Below are 22,148 nucleotides of genomic sequence, written 5' to 3'. Positions count from 1 at the left end.
CTGTCTCCCACAAAAAAACCCTAGGTTTTTGTTCCGTCTTAAGATATGAAATCAAGGTGAACAGGAACCAATTGATAATCCGGTCTTATATTCCCGAAGAACAGCCTAGATTAATAATTCACCTCTCAACAGTCTTACTTGAATACACAAGAGGACGTCGACAAATCACAAACAGTGAGACGAAGATGTTTGTGACTTCTTTATATTGCATATCGGAGAACTCTCACGATCTCAAGCCAATCAAAGATAGTACTCGTACGACAGAAGATGCAAGATCAGATCACACAACTACGATAAAAGTAGTATCGGTTTGGCTTCACAATCCCAATGAAGTCTTTAAGTCGTTAACCTGGTTTTAGAGAAGAAAACCAAAGGTTAGAGGATAATCGACTCTAGCAAGCGCACTAGTATCACACAGACGTGTGGGGATTAGTTTCGGTATAATTGATGTTTTTATTCCACTATGTGTGTATGGATGTGTGTGTGATTCAACTGGTTCTGGTTAAGAAAAACTATTGTTATCTTACTTTGTTGTGTGGTATCAATTGTTTAGGTTTAAAAAATTTTCGGTGCAATTGCAGTGCTTTAATGTTTATGTTATTTCAATTGCTTCTGGTTGAGGTGAATAATTATGCAAGTTGATTTGTTTTGGTTTGTATGAATTATTTATGGCTTGACAAAAGAATATGTTTACGGGATGAATTGTTTAGTCCAATTCGATTCCGGATAAGAGAAACTAAGTTATTTTTTATCTTAGTTAGACTTATCAAAGTGGAGGTTTCGGTTATTCAAGTCTAATCGAATGCCTTAACAAGAAATACTAGTTAACTAACCTAGTATTTGGCTTGTTTAAAATCTAAAGGTCTAAGTTATATGGATAATTAGAACCTGATGAGAAAAATAGAGTTATCTTTATTTTGGTCTTATCGAATGAAGCGATTGTATTTGTACAGTCGGTTTAGCAAAGGAACTAATATGCTTAGTTGATTTTTGGTTTGCTAAACTATTTGGGAAAATTACTTCAGGAAATTATTTCCATGATAACATATCAAAACATAATTACGTTGTAATTTCGGTTTTGATATTGGTTATGAAAAATGATGTGTGGAACCCTCATGCTTGACTCAACAGGTTGCAAGTCTATTGAGATTTGTAAGATCCTTTTCGTGTTGTCCTTTATTTTTTCGGTTCTTTTTCATTTTGTGACAAAAAGGGGGAGAAATATATGGAGTAAACAAGTGATGCTGGTGTCAATTTATATTGATTGGTGTCACTATGGAAGAAGGACATTGGTGCTTGAACGTTTATCTAACGAATGAGGAAAAGCATAGACTAAGGGGAAGTAACATATCATATGATTTGGTATAAAAAAGATGTGAGGATTGAAAATCTACCTATCTCACCTTTAGGGGGAGTATGAGCTTTGTTATTATAATGTCAACGGCGGCATTTTTAAGGATTGAATGAATGCAGGTTTTGTGTTGTTGAATTCGGGAATCAATCGTATGTGTAATGAATTCTTGTAATTTGTTTATCCATATGATGTAAGAGTTTTGTCACTAAAATTTACAAAGGGTGAGATTGTTAGAGCATAAATCGGTTGAACCCACCAAGCGTTGGTATGTCAAGTTTGGTTGTGTAGATGGGGAAAAACGATTTGCTGGTTTTTACGGAATTGAGGAGATGTCCGTGTGGAGACTCCTTGAACCGAGCGAAATGTTGAACCTCACACAGATGCACTGCAAGAAGGGAGTGCTTTAAGTTCGAGAGATCAATATGTAGGACTCCGGCCTAAACCAAGAACAATGGCCGTTCCAGAGTCAATTCGGTCACAAGAGAGGATGGGTTGATCTGTAGAAGGGAAGCTGAGAAATGTGTGGGATCAATGGTGATCTAAGATTGTAAGTGTGTTGTGAATTCAGTGCAGGAAAGTTCTGAATGATTGAATTTTACTCAATTGAGAGTGATTGCTCAGACGATGAGTTCGTGTAGACGAAAGATTGTCGGTATGAACTTGTCGAGAAATTCTTGTCCTTTTCAATCCTGATTCAGAGGTCTTTTATATTGCTAAATTGAAAACACCATGATCCCATGAAGTGTGACAGTTGCTGGAGTCAAAGAATGGGGAAGTGGGAAATCATGTCAAAACCAGTTGCTCATCGTGCGGAGACTTGGTTAATTTTCCACCCACTACTTTGCTGACTCTTCCAACTGATTGCACGACTTTCTCACATTCTCGTTGTGTGTTTAGACACACGTGCCGTAGACTACCATACCAAAACCCTAGTTAATACCCCCCATGTGACACAATTGATGTCTCGTGATTGTGGAGTCAGTTGCTGACTTTATGGGACGATGAGTCCTTGTATTGTTGAGTTGAACATAATTTGCAAATGTTCTGAGACTCATGGATCGAACATGCCGGCTGAGGAAAAAATTTCATTGTCAAATAAATATTGATAACTTGAGCAAACCGTGTTGCTGAATTGTTGAATATTGATAGTTGAACCAATATTCTTTAATCTGAGAAAATATTGCTAGTTCGAGCAAATAATATTGCCGGTTTGAGCAAATATTGCTAGTCTGAGCAAATATTGCTCGTTTGATGAATTGTTGGTAGCAGGACCAAATAAAATACTAATTTAAGATACTGACTGCTGGGCCGAGTATAATAAATAAAAGTGTTGATCACGGGATCAACATAAAATTATCAGTATTTGAATATGTTCAGAATTATGTTTTGTAGAACTCTGGATTCAAAACCCTAATTTTAATGAATTGATGATTTATTGAAAATCAACCACAGAACGAAGCAGGGACCGGCTTCATGGGATGATGAGTCTACCATGTAACACCCAGATGCTCGAATGAGCAAAATACCAAAGTCTCTTGAAGACCAGTTGGTGAAAGAATGATTAAATGCTGGTTTAATCATTTATTAAAATGATGCTCATTTGAGCGACAGGTAGTAAAACCTAGCCATGAAAAGATGAGGGACCGACCAAGAGTTCATGAGACCGGCCCTTGGTGGTCGTGGGACCAATTAATGGTCATTTGAGCAAACCCTCAATTGTTTGAAAAGAGTTTGGACCTAATACGGGAAATTGAGCAAATTAGGTCAAAATAACTAAAACATGTGGGACTGGCAATTTACAAGCCTTAGGGACACCCTTGGTCGGTCTAGGGGATGTGCCCGTGTCACCATGGTGTTCGTGTCTTAGTCCTGAAAGTTTTGATATTTTCCGATGCGCGTTTGAGCAACATTTTGAGAAAATATGCAGAATCCAGGGTTTTGCTAAAACTAGGAAAAATTCATGAGATGATGAAAATAGTTAATAAAATAGGGATTGCAAAGTGTGGGACCGGCCATGGCATGAACGGCCAGCTAGCAAGCTCGGTCCCGCAGCACTTTTCCCAATTTTATATAATTTTCTGTATTTTTTCTCTGATTTGAGGGAAATTCTATAAAAACTGAAGAATTTCATGAAACTAAGGAATTTCCATGAGATTAGGAAAATAAAATAGGGAATAATGGAGTGTGGGACCGGCAATGGCCAGGGCATGGACGGACGGCCAACTGGAACGGTCCCAGGGCACTCTTCCCAATTTTATGTAATTTTCATGATTTTAGAGAAATATCATAAAATCAAGAGTTTTGTTGAAACCAAGGTATTATGTTGAAACCAAAGAGTTTTCATGGAATGAGGAAAACAAAACAAATAATAATAATAAAATAAGGGGCGTGTGGGACCGGCTAGGGAATGACCAGCCGGCTAGGGCCCGGTCCCACGGTTTCCCTAGTTTTATAATACTTTTCATGGGTTTAGGGAAAAATCATGAAATCAGGGAGTTTTCACGGAATGAGGGAAATAATAAAATAATAGGGAACCATGAGGTGTGGGACCAGCCACGGCTAGGGCATGGCCGGCCGGCCGGCTAGGGCATGGCCGGCCGGCTAGTGGGCTTGGTCCCGCGACACCTTTTCCTAATTTTATTATTTCCTTGGCATGCGGAAACACCATGAGACTGGGAGTTTTCTTGAAACGAAGGAGATTTGCTCAAATGAGAGAATTTTCATGAGATCAGGGAAAATAATAAAATATAAAATTGGGTGTGGGACTGGTCACGGCGTGACTGGCCGGCTGGTGAGCCCAGTCCTGGCGCCTTTGCTAATATTTTATTATTATTATTTTTCTTCCTATTTTGCATAGGTTCATCGCTCCTTCGTGTTCCGAAATGCTCGTTTGTGCATTAAGATGCTGGTATGTGCATTATTGCTAAGTACACTTGCACCATTTTAGTCAGGGCTTATTCGATGCTCAGATGCCCGTACGTTGAATATTTATTACTAACCCATGGAACTCTGCTGGGAAGAACCATAAGTTTAAGTAACGAAATATTCAAAGAATCGTAGAATATAGCTGCATATTCAGTTATGATCAGAGATAATTAATTGATGGCTCTATACTAGCAGGCATGCTGTCTAGGAGCATTAATTATCTGAGAGTTGAGCAATATGAACTTGCTGGAGTGTCATGTTTCTCCTATATAGTCAGGGAAAACTTGGTTGCATCCTGAAGACGTTGTTGCTCTATACTAACAGGCATGTTGTCTAGGAGCCGTCCAATCTTTCGATTCTATACAGAAATAATTACTGAAATTGCTCAGTATTCATGAGATGTACCATGGCCTCAGCAGGGAGACTACATATCTACATATACTTTGAGGGACAGCCTTCTCGGTCAGAGATTCACGGCTTGAGCTTTCACGCTTTAATGAGAGACATGAGTCTCAATACTCTACCGATTGCCGGATCAGGAGTACATATAATCAGGGTTTTACGATTTTACCCTTGTCGAAAATCCACCATCTACATTAAGTCCCCTGCTTAGTGAGGGACAGTCATGTTCCTCAGTTATCACTGAATGGTGATTTTCAGTCACAGACAAAATAAATAATTGAACTTATTCATAAGATAAGACGTTACCGGATTTCGACTGAATGAGCAAACCATGGTTTGAGCGAAAACCCAAGTAGCATAATAGAGCATCATCAAGCGATCATAAATTGGTATAGAACCGCTGATTTGATGGTGGAACCTTGGTCGGTTTAGGATTCATGGGTCCGGGCCCAAGAAAAGAAATCCTTGTTTTAGGAACAGACGCTCGTTCGTTTGTTAGTTTAAGGAACAAACAAAATAGACCCGAGTCTAATGATAAAATTTTTGTCTATGAGCTTTCACGAAAAATAAAATTTTAATTTTTTTAAATATGTGAGATTTCACAAAGTGGAATAAACTCTCGTTTCAAAGGTGGATGCTCGTACGAGAGAATTGTTTTTTGAACAGACGTGCGTCTGTTAGTAATAAAATTTTGTTTATGAGCTTTCATGAAAAATTTATCTTCGAGCTTTCAGAAATCTTTGAAATTATACTCTCGCTTCAAAGACAAATGCTCGCGCGAGGGAGCAAAAATATATGTGTATGTTATTTTTCAAACTTACGTGAGTTTCACGTTAAATATATATTTTTAGTAAAACCAATGTTTTGATTTTGAACAACTGTTGAAAGTAGACAATTATACATGGTGAAATAATGTCTGTATGTGAGTTTTCACAATTGTAGAATGGACGTCTGCCCAATTTTTGAAAAACCAGTGGATGTTAAAATTCACGTGGGTTGTTCATGGTTTTATGAAAATCAAGTCATGATTTTGAATAATGAATCTTTCTCGTCTTTGCAGGTTTGAAGGAACGAGCAAGATTTTCGAAATTCCGACGTTATAATCACTACAGCTAGTGAAATTGTAAATAGGTAAGAGTTGGATTGTTACCATTTTTGTTGCGTGTTTGTTATTGGTACATCCATGACTCCATGTCTTTCACCTCAGATAGTGGTGACTTCTGATTACAACCACCCTTCTGGATCTTCCGGCGAACGCTCCAGAAATATGAAGTCAAAGATGAAGACTTTTGCAGATGTTCATTCCGAGGTGAATCAACCTTTCAGAGACGCTGGAAAGCTGGTACTTTGTATGTCTCTCAATCATCTGGGAGTCATCCCTTATCAGTAGAAGCACAGCCGACTTCAGCAAATGAGACTATCGGCTGAAGATGAAGTCATTATTTGCGTTGATGGTGTAGATCCTGATTCAAATGTGTATGAACGATGAACTTCGTCATAATTCGTCATCAGAAAATTTAGAAGTCGGTGTTTCAGTAAAAACGATGTAGAATCTTCGTCCAATGTCGTATTTTCGTGGTCTACCCATGTTTTTTTTTCCTCAGAAAATTTACAAGCTTTGTAGAAGAAGATTTTCGAGTTTTGAGCATGTTTAGGGGCCGAAATAGGCGAAACAGTAAACTTCCAGGAGATTTCCATAAACTTTTCAGCTGTCATATAGTCCAATGTTTCGACCACATATCTTTGCTATTTCATCCAATTACTATGAATTTTGGGTATTTTGTAGAGGTCATCCATGTGAATAGAATGGTATATGATCCCTAGATTCTTCACCAATTGCTCCCAGCTCACTCCTTTGTTCAAGATAGTGTAAAATCGTTTCAGACGAGCTTGTTGTAAAATGCCCTTGTTGTGTCTTTAGACCATTCGCTCGTGTCTTGAACACTTGATGAAGGATTTTAATGCCACTTATTAATTTGAAATCTGAACCCCTTGATTGATACATGAGTATGTGCTTGCAGTGCCATCTTGTTTCTGTCGGTCGTAGAAACATCACTTCTGAAACCCTGGTCACGGGACCCTAGCTGAGGTTGCTTTCGAGAGGGGATGATGTAATGACCATGGTTTCATGTCCCGGTGGTAGCATTCCTTTTATGATGAACGATTAGCACATGAGAGTCTGGTGCCATGGGTTTTGGACTGTGAAACTGATCGTCATGATCAGTGGACCGTCAGTCCCCAGTATTTTGTTAAATCTCTCCTTTTCATTTTCTTTTCTTCTGGCAAGACTTGGGTAGAGGACCTAGGTATAAAGATTGATGTAAAGACCTAGGTAGTCGAAATTTGAGGTACCTTGATAAAGTACTTAGTGGAAAGACCTGGTGGACACCGATCGACTGTGGAAGTTATGAATCCCGTCTAAGAATTGCTGCTTGCATGTTGTATGCTCTGGAAGCTGTAGGAACCTCATACGACGTCGGAATTCGATGCTTGACCCCAACCTTTGAATCTAAGAGACTTAGTTATCACATGAGAAAAAAATTACTCAATTTGGAGTTGTAGAGGAAGCGTGCACATTTGTAATTTGTAATCCCGTACAAATTTTTCAGATTTCGTAGACCTGGCGGTAAAAGCCATATCTTTCAGCTCTTATGTCCGATTGATGCTCCCTTTTGGTATGTTTTAGAAGAGACATAGACGAACATATTTAGTTGAGGAAGTATTGTCCCATTCCTCACTTATTGGTACGTTTTTGTAAACCCATTGCCTGAAGTATGTTGTATCTCATTTGTAGAGGTGATGAGAACATCTTGTAGAAGACTTTGGCTTGTGCCTGTCCGTCGTGCAAGCTTTGGGAAGACTATGATGCTAACATGTTTTCATGTCCACACGTCTTGATATGAGTCATTAGTGCTTGGAGAAGTTTGATCCATCGAGTAACCCTTCCATACTTAGGTTGTAGAGAATGGACAGTTGATGGAGCTTTGTCATGAGGATGTTGCTTTTGAGACCGCTGTTAATGCTGAGATCTTGATTGGATTTTCTCCAGACATTCTTGTTGATGCTGAGACCATGGACATAGTTCCTCCAAATATCCTTGTTGATGCCGATACCATGGTTGGAGTTGCTCCAGATACCGAGAAGGCTAGAACCATGATTATCAACATAGTGTTGCTCCTCCATACAGTGAGTCGCGAAGTGGATTTGTCGGGGAATTTATGTTGTTGCTATAAATAGCAGCAACATACTTTATTCAATAAGATCAAGTCCTCGGTGTGTTGAAGGAGTTTGTGTCAACGTTGCATCTGCTCCAGAAGTATTATCACGGGATAATGAAGACCTATCGATTGAACTTTGATCGTGTCGGTGTTGAATCAGTGTGTCACCATAGAGATATTGTGTTGAAGATAGAGGAGTTATTATAGAAGGTGTACTCTTTGATTGGGAGTACAGTTTGAAGGCTTCTGAAGAATGAAGCATTCAGAGATGAGAGGTTTTTGACTTTCAGTTGTCCTTGGAGAAGTAGGTGACTGACAGCTGTTGTAAGGATTTTCTTAGATGCTCGTGTGTTGAGGCTTCACACCCCTTAAGCGTCCGATGTCGTAGGTTTGATCGTATCGGCCTCAAGTATCCTTTGTTGATTCAGCATTCCTTTCATTGCGGTAGTGGGATTCAACACTTGTGCGGACATCAGAGCTTTCTGATTTTGTGGTACGCAAGGACACTTGTACAAGGCTATGGAGAAATGCCCAAATTGTTCTTTTCCGTGCTTGAACACCATCTCAGTAATGTATGTCTCAGTGAGATGCTCGATTCGGAGAAATGTCAGATTCAACCACTTGATAAAATATTGTTGAAGTGAGATTACCCACTTATAGCGTCTTGCAATAGCAGAGATGCTAACAGAATTGAGTCCCCATGCTAGAATAGCATGTGAGGAAATAAATGACATAGACATGGGAGGGATGAGACTTGCCTGAGTGCAGGACATTTGGATGAATGTATATGCATCTTTTGCAGGTTCTTGTTTCAACCTCTCCAAAGTTCGAAATTCCTCCAAGTGCTCTGGTGATGGAACGTCCGCCAAATCTTCTGGATCAGAACTTTCTTATTTGGAGAGATGTGTAACCAAAGGCGCTTTGTAAGTACCCATCTTTTCAGCGTGGATCCACGCTCATCTGAAGGACATGTCATATCCTGGATTTTCCTGACTATGTGAAACTTGGCTTCTGTCCAGGTTGAACTTATGTTCACTTTGAGAATGATGTAGCCATAAGTATTTCCGGGCGTTCCTTCAAGGTCTCTTATTGAGATGGGAGCATGAGTAGCTCCTTATCGATTGATGCCTGTGGATCCGATGGTTTTTAGTGAAATGTTTTTGATGGAGGTGCCAGTATCGATCAATGTTCTTCCAAATTCGTTTCTTCTGAGATTGACCGTGGTAAGCAGTCCCCAGTCGTACATCTCTTGGTTTGTGGCTGGAGGCTCAAGAAGTATTTCCGGAATGGACTTCTTGACACGATGTAGTTCAGTGTTGTGAACATGTCTCTCCTTTGTGCCTTCGACAGATAGAGCAATCCACATTCTACCAAGGAATGAACTGCCTCTTTGATAGGTTGTTCAGATAGTGTAAAGGTTATGATTGGGAGAGGATTCTTGTGTACTCCTTCAGTCCCCAGTTGAAGCTATTGTGGATCAACCGACTCTTCAAAATGTTGCAGTCACCTGTTAGATGATAGGTGAACTTATGAAGGAAACAATACCTGTAATTCTTCATTTCTTCTTCAGTCAGATGCCTCCTGATGAATGTCGGTTTGCTTGCACCAACCTGAATCCAAACTTCCAGTAACTCGATCACTTGTTTAATGAAAAGAGGGAGCTTAGAATCTGTATGATCGATTCCCCGTTTATTGATGTAGGTTTGAGGTTCGTGCATTTCAAGATTGGTTATCTTTTCTTTGTGTTTCCGGAAGAGCTGGAAAAGCATGCTTGCGTTGTGACTCGGCTTTCCGTTTGCTCCCTTATGCAACAAAATTTGTGGAATCTTGGAGGTTGTATTGCTTGTTAAACAAATGCTTGCTACCTTGAGTCTCTCGCGGCTCTTCAACCTTTGTAGATTTTGTTCTTTCCAGTAAATCGGGTGCAGTAGTTGTCGATCTCTTCGCCGCTTCATGAAGCTCTGAGAAGGTATGGAAAAACGAATATTTTCCAATAAAGCTCTGTACACCGGGATCATGCCGTTGATACACAAATCTACCAGTTGTTACTCCGTGACGTTTGGATCATGGAAATCCAGGGCATGGACTCTGAATCTTTTCACATAGTCATTAGGATGTTCACTGCTCCTCTGAAACATTCTTCCAAGATCAGAGAGAGTAACTTTCTCTGACACAAAGAAGTACTTTCTGTAGAAGGCGTTAATCATTTCTCCCCAACTGTTGATAGCCCTTGGTGCAATGTCGTTCTACCAGGTGTACGCCCTTCCTTTCAAGGATTTTGAAAATTCTTTGAGGCGAACAACATGGTTATGTTCATGTTCACCCAAGGCTTCCAGGAACCGATAAACATGTTCCCGAGCATTGCATGTTCCGTCATACAAAGTGAAAGTTGGAGAGGTATAACCTTTTGGAAGAGGAATCCTTTGCGTAGCGGCAGGGTATGGAGGCTGGTGACGATGGACATGTGATGTCTTATCCTTTCCACGGTTCTCCAAAAGGCGCTCCAAATCTTCCCGACTAATGAAACTTGATGGTTCCTTCGCTGATGGATCGTCTGTGGATTTGCGGACTTCGTCGTCATCCACCGTATGAATTGGAACCACCTCAGGATCATCATCTGAGGATTTATCCTTTTCCTTTCCCTTTCCTTGAGTTTTCTCTGACATCTTGTCAGTGAGAGCTTTCAGATAATCAAACAGCTCCTTCTGTGTTGTAGCCATATCAGTTTGATTCTTTGCAAGAGTTTCTTGCACTTTGATGAGATCAGCCATGGTAGGTGGTGGGTTTCCTCTGACTTCCTCAGGGTGTCGGCCGAACAGAGGATGACCTTCCGTGTTAGCGTGAGGAGGAGTAACATCACCACTGTCAGTGTTAGAGGCCGGAATGATTTTCGGGATATCCTCATTGTTGTTGTTGCTAGTGCTAGCGTCGTTTGTATTGGAACTTGTAACTAACCCAGACCTAAGACCAGCCATCTTGTAAAATTGTGAGATTGCAACCGAGAGATTAATCTCCCACTGTGGTCGCCAATATTTAGATGGGGAAAAACGATTTGTTGGTTTTTACGGAATTGAGGAGACATCCGTGTGGAGACTCCTTGAACCGAGCGAAATGTTGAACCTCACACAGATGCACTACAAGAAGGGAGTGCTTTAAGTTCGAGAGATCAATCTGTAGGACTCCGGCCTAAACCAAGAACAATGGTCGTTCCAGAGACAATTCGGTCACAAGAGAGGATGGGTTGATCTGTAGGAGGGAAGCTGAGAGTTGTGTGGGATCAATGGTGATCTGAGATTGTAGGTGTGTTGTAAATTCAGCGCAGGAAAGTTCTGAATGATTGAATTTTACTCAATTGAGAGTGATTGCTCAGACGATGAGTTCGTGTAGAGAAAGATTGTCTGTATGAACTTGCGAGAAATTCTTGTCCTTTTCAATCCTGATTCAGAGGTCTTTTATATTGCTAAATTGAAAACAGCATGATCCCATGAAGTGTGACAGTTGCTGGAGTCAGAGAGTGGGGAAGTGGGAAATCATGTAAAACCAGTTGCTCATCGTGCGGAGACTTGGTTAATTTTCCCCCACTACTTTGCTGACTTCCAACTGATTGCGACTTGGTCAATTCTCGTGTGTGTTAGACACACGTGCCGTAGACCGCCAGACCAAAACCTAGTTAATATCCCCCATGTGACACAATTGATGTCTCGTGATTGTGGAGTCAGTTGCTGACTTTATGGGACGATGAGTCCTTGTATTGCTGAGTTGAACATAATTTGCAAATGTTATGAGACTCATGAATCGAACATGCCTGCGAGGCAAAAATTTCATTGACAAATAAATATTGAAACTTGTGCAAACGTGTTGCTGAATTGTTGAATATTGATAGTTGAACCAATATTCTTTAATCTGAGTAAATATTGCTAGTTCGAGCAAATAATATTGGCGGTTTGAGCAAATATTGCTAGTCTGAGCAAATATTGCTCGTTTGATGAATTGTTGGTAGCAGGACCAAATAAAATACTAATTTAAGATATTGACTGTTGTGCCGAGTATAATAAATAAAAGTGTTGATCACGGGATCAGCATAAAATTATCAGTATTTGAATATGTTCAGAATTATGTTTTGCAGAACTTTGGATTCAAAACCCTAATTTTAATGAATTGATGATTTATTGAAAATCAACCGCATAGCGAAGCAGGGACCGGCTACATTAGATGATGAGTCTACCGTGTAACACACAGATGCTCGAATGAGCAAAATACCAAAGTCTTTTGAAGACCAGTTGGTGAAAGAATGATTAAATGCTGGATTAATCATTTATTAAAATGATGCTCGTGTGAGCGACAGGTAGTAAAACCTAGCCATGAAAAGATGAGGGACCAACCAAGAGATCATGAGACCGGACCTTGGTGGTCGTGGGACCAATTGATGGTCATTTGAGCAAACCCTCAATTGTTTGAAAAGAGTTTGGACCTAATACGGGCAATTGAGAAAATTAGGTCAAAATAACTAAAACATGTGGGACCAGCTATTTACAAGCCTTAGGGCCACCCTTGGTCGGGCAAGGGGATGTGCCCGTGTCACCATGGTGTTCGTGTCTCAGTCCTGAAAGTTTTGATATTTTCCGATGCGCGTTTGAGCAACATTTTGAGAAAATATGCAGAATCCATAGTTTTGCTGAAACTAGGAAAAAATCATGAGATGATGAAAAATAGTTAATAAAACAGGGGATTGCAAAGTGTGGGACCGGCCATGGCATGACCGGATAGCTAGCAAGCTCGGTCCCGCAGCACTTTTCCCAATTTTATATAATTTTCTGTATTTTTTCTCTGATTTGAGGAAAATTCTATAAAAACTGAAGAATTTCATGAAATTAAGGAATTTCCATGAGATTAGGAAAATAAAATAATAATAAAATAGGGAAAGATGGAGTGTGGGACCAGCAATGGCCAGGGCATGGCCGGGCGGCCAACGGGCACGGTCCCAGGGCTTTATTCCCAATTTTATGTAATTTTCATGATTTTAGGGAAATATCATAAAATCAAGAGTTTTGTTGAAACCAAGGTATTTTGTTGAAATCAGAGAGTTTTCATGGAATGAGGAAAACAAAAAAAATAATAATAATAAAATAAGGGGCGTGTGGGACAGGCTAGGGCATGACCGACCGGTTAGGGCCCGGTCCCACGGTTTCCCTAATTTTATAATACTTTTCATGGGTTTAGGAAAAAATCATGAAATCAGGGAGTTTTCATGGAATGAGGGAAATAATAAAATAATAAGGAACCATGAGGTGTGAGACCAGCCACGTCTAGGGCATGGCCGACCGGCTAGTAGGCTTGGTCCCGCGACACCTTTTCCTAATTTTATTATTTCCTTGGCGTGCGGAAACACCATGAGAATAAGAGAATTTTCATGAGATCAGGGGAAAATAATAAAATATGATAAAATATAAAATTGGGCTTGGGACTGGTCATGGCGTGACTGGCCGGCTGGTGAGCGCAGTCCTAGCGCCATTGCTAATATTTTATTATTATTATTATTATTCCTATTTTTCATAGGTTCATCGTTCCTTCGTGTTCCGAAATGCTCGTTTATGCATTCAGATGCTGGTTTGTACATTATTGCTAAGTACACTTGCATCATTTTAGTCAGGTCTTATTCGATGCTCAGATTCCCGTACGTTGAATATTTATTACTAACCCAAGGAACTCTGCTGGGAAGAACCATAAGTTGAAGTAACGAAATATTCGAAGAATCGTAGAATATAGCTGCATATTCAGTTACGATCAGAGATAATTAATTGATGGCTCTATACTAGCAGGCATGCTGTCTAGGAGCATTAAATATCTGAGAGTTGAGCAATATGAACTTGCTGGAGTGTCATATTTCTCATATATAGTCAGGGAAAACTTGGTTGCATCCTGAAGACGTTGTTGCTCTATACTAGAAGGCATGTTGTTTAGGAGCCGTCCAATCTTTCGATTCTATACAGAAATAATTATTGAAATTGCTCAGTGTTCATGAGATGTGTCGTGGCCTCAGCTGGGAGACTACACATCTACGTATACTCTGAGAGACAGCCTTCTCAGTCAGAGATTCACGACATGAGTTTTCACGCTTTAATGAGAGACATGAGTCTCAATACTCGTCCGATTGCCGGATCAGGAGCACATATAATCAGGGTTTTACGATTTTACCCTTGTCGAAAATCCACTATCTACAGGTTATCATATTTTAGTGAACCAAAACTCATTTAAGAGTCGCTTGATTAAATGTACTAGAGTCAACTTCGTATAGGTTAGCTTGAAAGTATTAGGATTTGAGACATTACAAGTATTGCGAAGACTTGAAGAACTGAAGAAGTAAGGAGCTACAACCACAACATCATCCTTCCACTTGAGGTTAGTGATATTTGACTTGAACTGTTTCATTCCCTAACGTATCTTTCAAGTCGTGCATATTGAAAACAAAACTGTGAAGCATGAACACTCTAGATAGACATAGTATTAAGGAATACAATACGAGGTTTATTGCTTAACCAATTAACTTTGTAGATAAGACATCAACATAATCGTTTGAATGTTATTGTGATTATGTATGGGTATGAGGTGAGGATTTAATCCTAGGAAACAATGTTTTTACATGTATTTTAAGGAAGTAAGTTCATGAACTTTGTTTGTGAATCGAAAAGAAAATCGAAAGGCGTTATTGGGATTGTTCTTCATTGCATATCTAATGATCTACCAATATGTGTGATTAGTATAACCGCTCATGACTTGTTTGTGTTCTTGGTAAAACTATTCACATGAGGCTTGACTTTTGTATTGGTATGACTTTATAAGTGAAACCGATCTTAAGTAATCACCTGATGGTATGATCGAGTTTGTGTAGTTTGTAAGACCTAACACTGGGTAAAGGGGAACCGATCCTAGTAAGAAGTGCAACACATCACAAAGGGGAATTGATACTTGTATGGGGTGCAACAAGGTTTATAGCATAAAGAGGAACCGATCCTATGGACATGTGCAACACGTTTTTAGGCAAATGGGAACCGATCCTATGGACATGTGCAACACATATGAGTTAGATACCGTATATATGTGGGGAACCGATCCTAGTACCTAGTCAATTGAATTTTGGGAAGCTAGTGTGACTATGCACAATACTCACATAGAGTTAGAACCGAAATTTGTTTTGGTAAAACCGTTAAACCCATGATTTGTGATTGAGAGTTCTTAATCAATCACATAGACCTTGAAAGTCAGATGAACCAACTCTAAACTTGTTTGGAAGCGTGGTAAATCGGTTTCAAGTGTGTAAGTATGAAAGAGGACTTACAAAGTAAAGATGTCGACACACTTTGAACACATGCAGTAATGCGTATCTTTTATTGTTCAAAAATATTCCTTAACAGCTAAGAAGGAAGTAAATCCCAGGATCGAAATTAAATAAGTTAAGAATCTTTTAATTAAGGTTTTTAATTATATATGGAAAATAAGAATTAGTAATGTGCATTTGCTAGTTAAATATTTTCCAAGAAGATTTTCGATCAATATATTTGGACAGATCATTCTCAGGAATTATGAAAACCGAATATGAAAATTATTATTGAATATCTTGAGAATATTTTTGGTTTTGGAAATTCCTTGGTGTCCAAACTTCCTTGTCTATAAATACTTGAAGTTTGCATTTCGGGCAAACTAATCCTTCGTGACAGTAAACTTCCTCTGTTGTACTGTTACTGGTGAAGCCTCCTATTCGGAGAAGAGAGTAACCTAATTAGGCGAAATCTCTTACGGCTGCTCAATTTAAAGACTTCTTTGGAAACTAGATAATTGCGGTTTATCTTTTGTTTTCGATTGATTTGATTGACTAACGGTGGTTGAACTTTGATTGCACCTAGTTTGTTTATGCTTGAGAATCTTCTCTTCTGATATAAGATTCACTCAAACTAGTTCGAAGTTTCGACAAGGATATTTAGACTGTTGTTAGTTCTAAAGACGATCTTTTGATAATCCATTGTTAACAGACTCTGTTCTGTGTGTGATTGATCACAAGAGATTCAAGTAGTTGTGTGCATGTGTTTATTGAAGATCTAAGAAGATTTGAAGACAAAGAAGATATATAAGATTTCTGACTTGGTTATATAAATCTTTGGTGTGCACAATACTTGTTTTGGTAAAAAATGGATCTCACTATAATCGGTTTATCCTTGTGATAGATTGGATATAATAGTTGAGTAGATCGGCATCAATACGGTTCCTTGGGATTAAAGGTATTGATTGGAAAATCTTATGATTACTTTAGGTTATTGAACATAAGATAGAACTAACGACCTGACGAAGGAGTTTATGTTAAGATAAACATAAGAGCCTTTGTATGACTCATATCACTTGGTTGAAGAGAGTTGACACCAAACAGATTTGTTGTTCCTTTACTGTTTGGAATACGAACCAAAGGAATTGTTCCAAGTACGTGACTTATTTATAAGTTGGAGGTATGGGAATACATACGGAACTAGGTGAACTATAGGTCTAGTTGCTTGGTCTCAACTATACGAAGTTGGTTTATTTTGTATAGCGGCTTAATCCTGAGAGTATTCAATTCTGGACAAGGTCCCGGGGTTTTTCTACATTTGCGGTTTTCCTCGTAAACAAAATCTTGATGTGTCATTTACTTTATATTTCCTTATTATAATTTCTTTATTATAATTAAAGTAAATTACACAAACGTTAATTCCTATTTACTTTATAAGCAATCCTGTTGTGTTTGGTTAAGTTCTAACCTCTGTATCAAGTAAACATACTTCGTTGTTGTATTGTCTCGATCTCGCATCCATAGACGATCACAAGAAGTGTGAACCAATTAGTTGTATTGTCTCGACTCAGTCCATAGACAATCACTTTCGGAGAAAAGACTTATAGGAAGGAAAAGTTTTTGCTTGAGGTATATTTGGGTACCCTCGCCTTTTTAGAATTCATACCAGCAGAGACGAAGCCTTTAGTCCAGCATAATTGTATTTCCTGAGTGAATTCACTTCCAATAACTTCCTATGCATACCTATAAAACCAACCTACAAAACCATCTGTCCTTGGAGCACTTTCTGGACTTAAGTCAAATACTGCATTTTTAATTTCATCAGATGAAGGTACCACTTCAATCATTTTATTATCATCATCTTCTATAACTATTAGAGCATTGCTCGGTCGAACTCGCATGCGTTGCTATCTCAAGCATGTTTGTCAATGTTAGAGATCAAAACTATAAGTCTTGATTTCTAGTCTACTATAGCTAAGTCTCGGTGTTGATGATGGATTTTAGTTCAGGACTAAGATTGTAAAACCAAAAATTAATATGTTGACATCCTGCAAAGGATAAGGCTATCTGAGTGATGAATACTTCTTCACTTTACTAATTCATCTAGAATGGAGCATGTGGCAACAATCCCAGTATTCTGTGAATTAAATACACAAAATTCATCCAGGTTGGAGCATGTAGCCACAATCCCATATACCCTGTGAATTTATAGCATTATTGATTAATGCGTGACCATCCTTGTATTTCCTGTGTTGTTCCAGCAGAACTCTCATTATTAGTGCGGCATGACGACTGAGTATTGCTCTCATTAGAGTAACACGAATCTCCGAGTGTTAATAGTGAGGCATGCACGAAATACCCATACAGGCTACATCTCTCGGTGTGTTATACTAGCCCGATTGAGCATATTTGACTCTGGACTGTCCATATCAGTCTCAGAAACAATCACGACCACGCAAGTTGGCCGCATGATTTAACCAGCCTAGACGATCCTCAGCAGGAGCGGGCTACCACCTTAATGACCACCAGCGGTCCCGTTTATGCCCTGGTCGGTCGAATACGTACCACGCCTTCCAAACGACTACCAAACACCAGCCTGAAGTTTCATGTCCAGGCTGGTATGGAGCGGCTTGGAGGAGATCGTACGATCAAAGGCTGCCTACGGCAGTCTCAAATCCATCACGTCCGTCCAACTTCACTAGCATGTTTGGACGGCGTGGATCATCCCATGACCGGTTGGACAAGCGTTGTCATGTACACCGGCGGGCCCACTCTCTCCTTACCTGACCGACTTTCTCACCACCTAGCTAGGGAGGAGCAAACGCTCGCCCAAAGTTCGGTCGGCGTGATGCTTTAAGGGTCGCAGGAAATCCCACTAAAGGTCTTAAATTGATCACGACCATCCAACTTCACCAGCATGTTTAGATGGCTTAGATCAGACCCATAGCCGTCAGGCAGGTATTGGCATTTCACCACTGGCCCAATATGGGAAACACATGGTCGGCCTCCCCAAAAGAGAAGTGTAGCTTGCCAATTCGTCCAGCCAAAGTAGTGTGGACATGAAATCCTAATTAGGGTTTGCGGCATAACACGTGTCACAAATCAGTCGCGACCATCCATCTTCGCAGGCATAGATGGAGGGTGCAGATGTAGACTCAAAGGGTCCCAAGCATGTCAACACGATCACCGTGGGCCTGTCTACATGCGTGACCAATCGGCCAAGGCTGACCATGGATAGATGCCTCGATTCGTGCGCCCAAACAAGGCATGGTCACGCGGTTCCAATTGCAAACCGATCTCGACCACTCAACCTTGCCGGAAAAATCGAGTGGCTTAGATCACATCTCCATTGGACAGTGAGGTACGGACGTGTACACCGGCAAGCCGTCTACACGCATGACCGGTCGGTCTTACGAAAAACATCTCCCATGCATGGATTCGACCAAGCTGAAATTAGGTACTTGCGCACCTCCTAAACCCTAATCCGACAGTCTCAGATGTGGGTCGCAAGTCATCTCGTCCGTCCAACTTCGCCATCTTGGACGGACAGCCTAAGACAGGAGTTAGGCGACCAGTGAGGCATCACCACGATCACCGTCCACCACTCTTCCACACGGGGTGATCGGCCAAATCAGGGCTTGCCTGTATAGCCTCCAAACGATCACTTGAAGATGGCTGGACGTATTCGATGCATTACATGCATAGAATACACACGATATTTCATAAATATCGATTTCCTAAATAACTGAGTTATTTAATCTAGCATCACATGCTACTTTCTGTGGGTCCCACGATCCACACATTCGAGACATCAAACATGTCACAAACTGGGGGATACTTACTGGGGTATTGGTCTGGTGGTTTACAGCGTGCAGCGCACAACGCGTCATCACAAGAACGTGGCAGGAAGTCATGGACGGTTAGTGATGACGGTAGAAGTGGGCAAGACCGATCGTGTGGCACTAACACACGACTCCACTAATCCATCACTCCACTTCCTCCACTTCCCACGAGATACGAGGGTTGGGCTCAATGACTTGTATAAATAGGTTCTCCTCCCTATTTCCAGAACAGGACAAGACAGAAACCAAGTGTTGATACAATCATATCCAAACACCAGAACTGATAGCTTACACTCTGCAAGCCAGTTCAGCTTTCTGATACAAGTCATACACAGCCAACACCTTCACAATCTCAACACCTTCTTCGCTTCCCTCCCTAAGATCAACCCCATTTCCTTCACTTTGTGACCGAAGCACGTCTGGAATGGCCATTTCTTGGTTTAGGCCAGACTTGTACAGATTGATTTCTCGAATCACAAGCACTCTCGTGCAGTGCATTTATTTAGGGCTTAGATTCATTCCTCATCCACACCCCCCAAATTACGAAAACCGGCAGCAATAATTTTCACCCATAAACAATTGGCGACCACAGTGGGAGATTAATCTCTCGGTTGCGATCTCAAGATTTTCAAAAGATGGTTGGCCTCATGGATGATTCTACCGCGACGGATCTCATCCAGAATCCTTCAAATGGTAATGTCTCTCACCCTCCTTTGAACAATTATATTTATAATGAATTTTCATATTTCAGTACCCCCATTATCTCTATCGCTTCAACCGATGGAGAAATCCCAACTCTGGCTGAGCTAACATAGAGGCAAAAAGTTCTGGCAAGAAATGTGGACCTGATCAAAGAAGCGATAAATGACATACTCGATCTCCTTATCAAGATGACATCAGATATTTCTACACTGGGGACTGATCCTCGCAACGATCCTCCTCAAGTCAATATTTTCACTATGAACCAGAGGCCGGTGGATCAGGAAGCGACTTATTTAGTGGAAATTTTATGCAAACTTTTACATCTCTCGAAGAATCAGCGGGCGGAGACGTTTGCTGCAATTAACTAGACAGCCCTGGACGTGCACCTGGCTCCTTCACGCCCAGAAGTCTCGAACGCATCAGAAACATCTGTGAATAATGTTACATTCACAGAGGACGACATGATGGCGGAGGAAGGTCACAATCGGGCCCTACATGTTACTGCACGCATCAAGGATTCAGAGTTCAAGAGGGACCTCATGTACACGGGAGCGTCTTCGAATGTGATTACTCTCAAGACTCTCAGGAAAGCCAAGGTTCTCCCATGCAAGATCTTACGGCAGCCTACCATAATGACAGTCTTTGAAGGAAACCAGACCAGCACATACGGGTATGTCAATCTGAATTTATCAATAGGGCCCGTTCAGTCGAAAGTGAAATTCGAAGTCATCAAGAAGAAGTCGTACTATCACATGATACTAGGGAGACCATAGCTTCATGACAATAGGATCGTCCCCTAAACGTATCACCAATGCCTGAAGAGCATGCTGAATAAAGAAGTCGCTCATATTCCTGCATCATTGTCTCCTTACGCACCAATATGCGGAGTGGAACTGTTCGAACTAAGGGAAGCTCCGCGGGAAGGATCAGAAAAAGTTCATTACATCCCACTCCCCACGTGGAAGTCAATACAGGAGGAGGACCGACTTGCATCATTTAGGGCTAAGCCCCACGAAGCATCTTTGATGACGAAGCATTCTTCTTTATCAGGTGAAGCCGCGACCCATGTTCACACCAAGAGGGAGAGAAGATTTGTGGCAAGTCGTGACCATAAAGGGAAAACTGTATACCGACGTCGTTGTTAGCAATCAGCAGGGGAGACAATTACCCAGTCTCTCCGCCCAACGGAATGCTACAACAACGACGAGCTACAAGAAGAAGTGCTAGACGCTCCACGAAAACTGCAACATGGCACCAACTCCACAACTGAGGAGCTCGACGATGAGGAATCTCCTAGGTCTATCTCCATCAGCTCGACCTTGTGTAGGCATTCATACAATCTCCGATCCAAGCCGGTCAAACAATCTCTGAGGTAATTCAGGCACGAGATCAGGTGTTGCGTGGATTCCAAAGACTTGAACGAATGCTGCCCCAAAGACGATTTTCCTCTACCTAACATCAACCTGTTGGTAGATGCCACCAGCGTACACAGAATGTTATCCTCCATGGATGGATGTAGCGGCTACAACTAGATAGGATGTATGAGCATAATCCAAGACTCAAGATATCCTTACAATGCCGCTGCAGCGAACCGTGAAGGAGATCCAAAGCTTCATGGGCAAGGTGAATTACATTCAACGTTTTGTACCTGGGCTAGCCTAGATCGTTGCTTCATTCACTCCCTTGCTGAAGAAAGGAGCAAGTTTCGTTTGGACCGCAGTACAGCAGGAAGCGTTTCTGAAGATTCAACGAATATTGTCATCTTCAAATCATCACAAAGGGTTCGCCTATTATGTCATCCCGGACGAGAGCGGACCCGGGACATCTTCAGATCTACTGGAGCCGACACCTCAAGGTGTAATTGCGCATCAATAGGGCGGTACCTGTAAATCATGCTTTGTTAAAAAACCAGCACTTTTAGACATCCTCTGAACTCTGTGAAGCTGCTAAACACTCAGTTGCGACAGCACCTGCCCTGCTAGAAACAGCAATCCTGCCAGTAATGAAGAGCCTCATGATGTTCGTGGAAGCATATATTTCACCAACGGGCAATATAACCTTCAGCCTTTTGTAAGCAGTTTCGCTGAAGCAGTAAGAGGAAAACTACTGAGATGCAACATCTTGCACGTAAACTCCAACTCCAGTACCGCATGCACGACTGCCACAATGATGAAACAACGTCCAAGATATTCCATGTCTGGATTGACGGCAGCAACATCAATAAGAGACACTTTCAGAATTTCGTCCACCGTAGAAAATGTAGTTGCGTTACCAAAGGAGATTACACCTGGGACGTAAGAGACTTAAAGACGTCTTCATGTACCTAGCGTGACAACATTTATAAGTCGAAGGCTCGGTGGATACTCGTGGGCGGGGGACTGTCTCCCTAT

This window comes from Papaver somniferum, chromosome 10 (genome assembly GCF_003573695.1).
Source record: "Papaver somniferum cultivar HN1 chromosome 10, ASM357369v1, whole genome shotgun sequence".
NCBI classification, from domain to species: domain Eukaryota; kingdom Viridiplantae; phylum Streptophyta; class Magnoliopsida; order Ranunculales; family Papaveraceae; genus Papaver; species Papaver somniferum.
The sequence above is the reverse complement of the archived record's forward strand: the minus strand, read 5'-3'. Positions refer to the sequence as shown.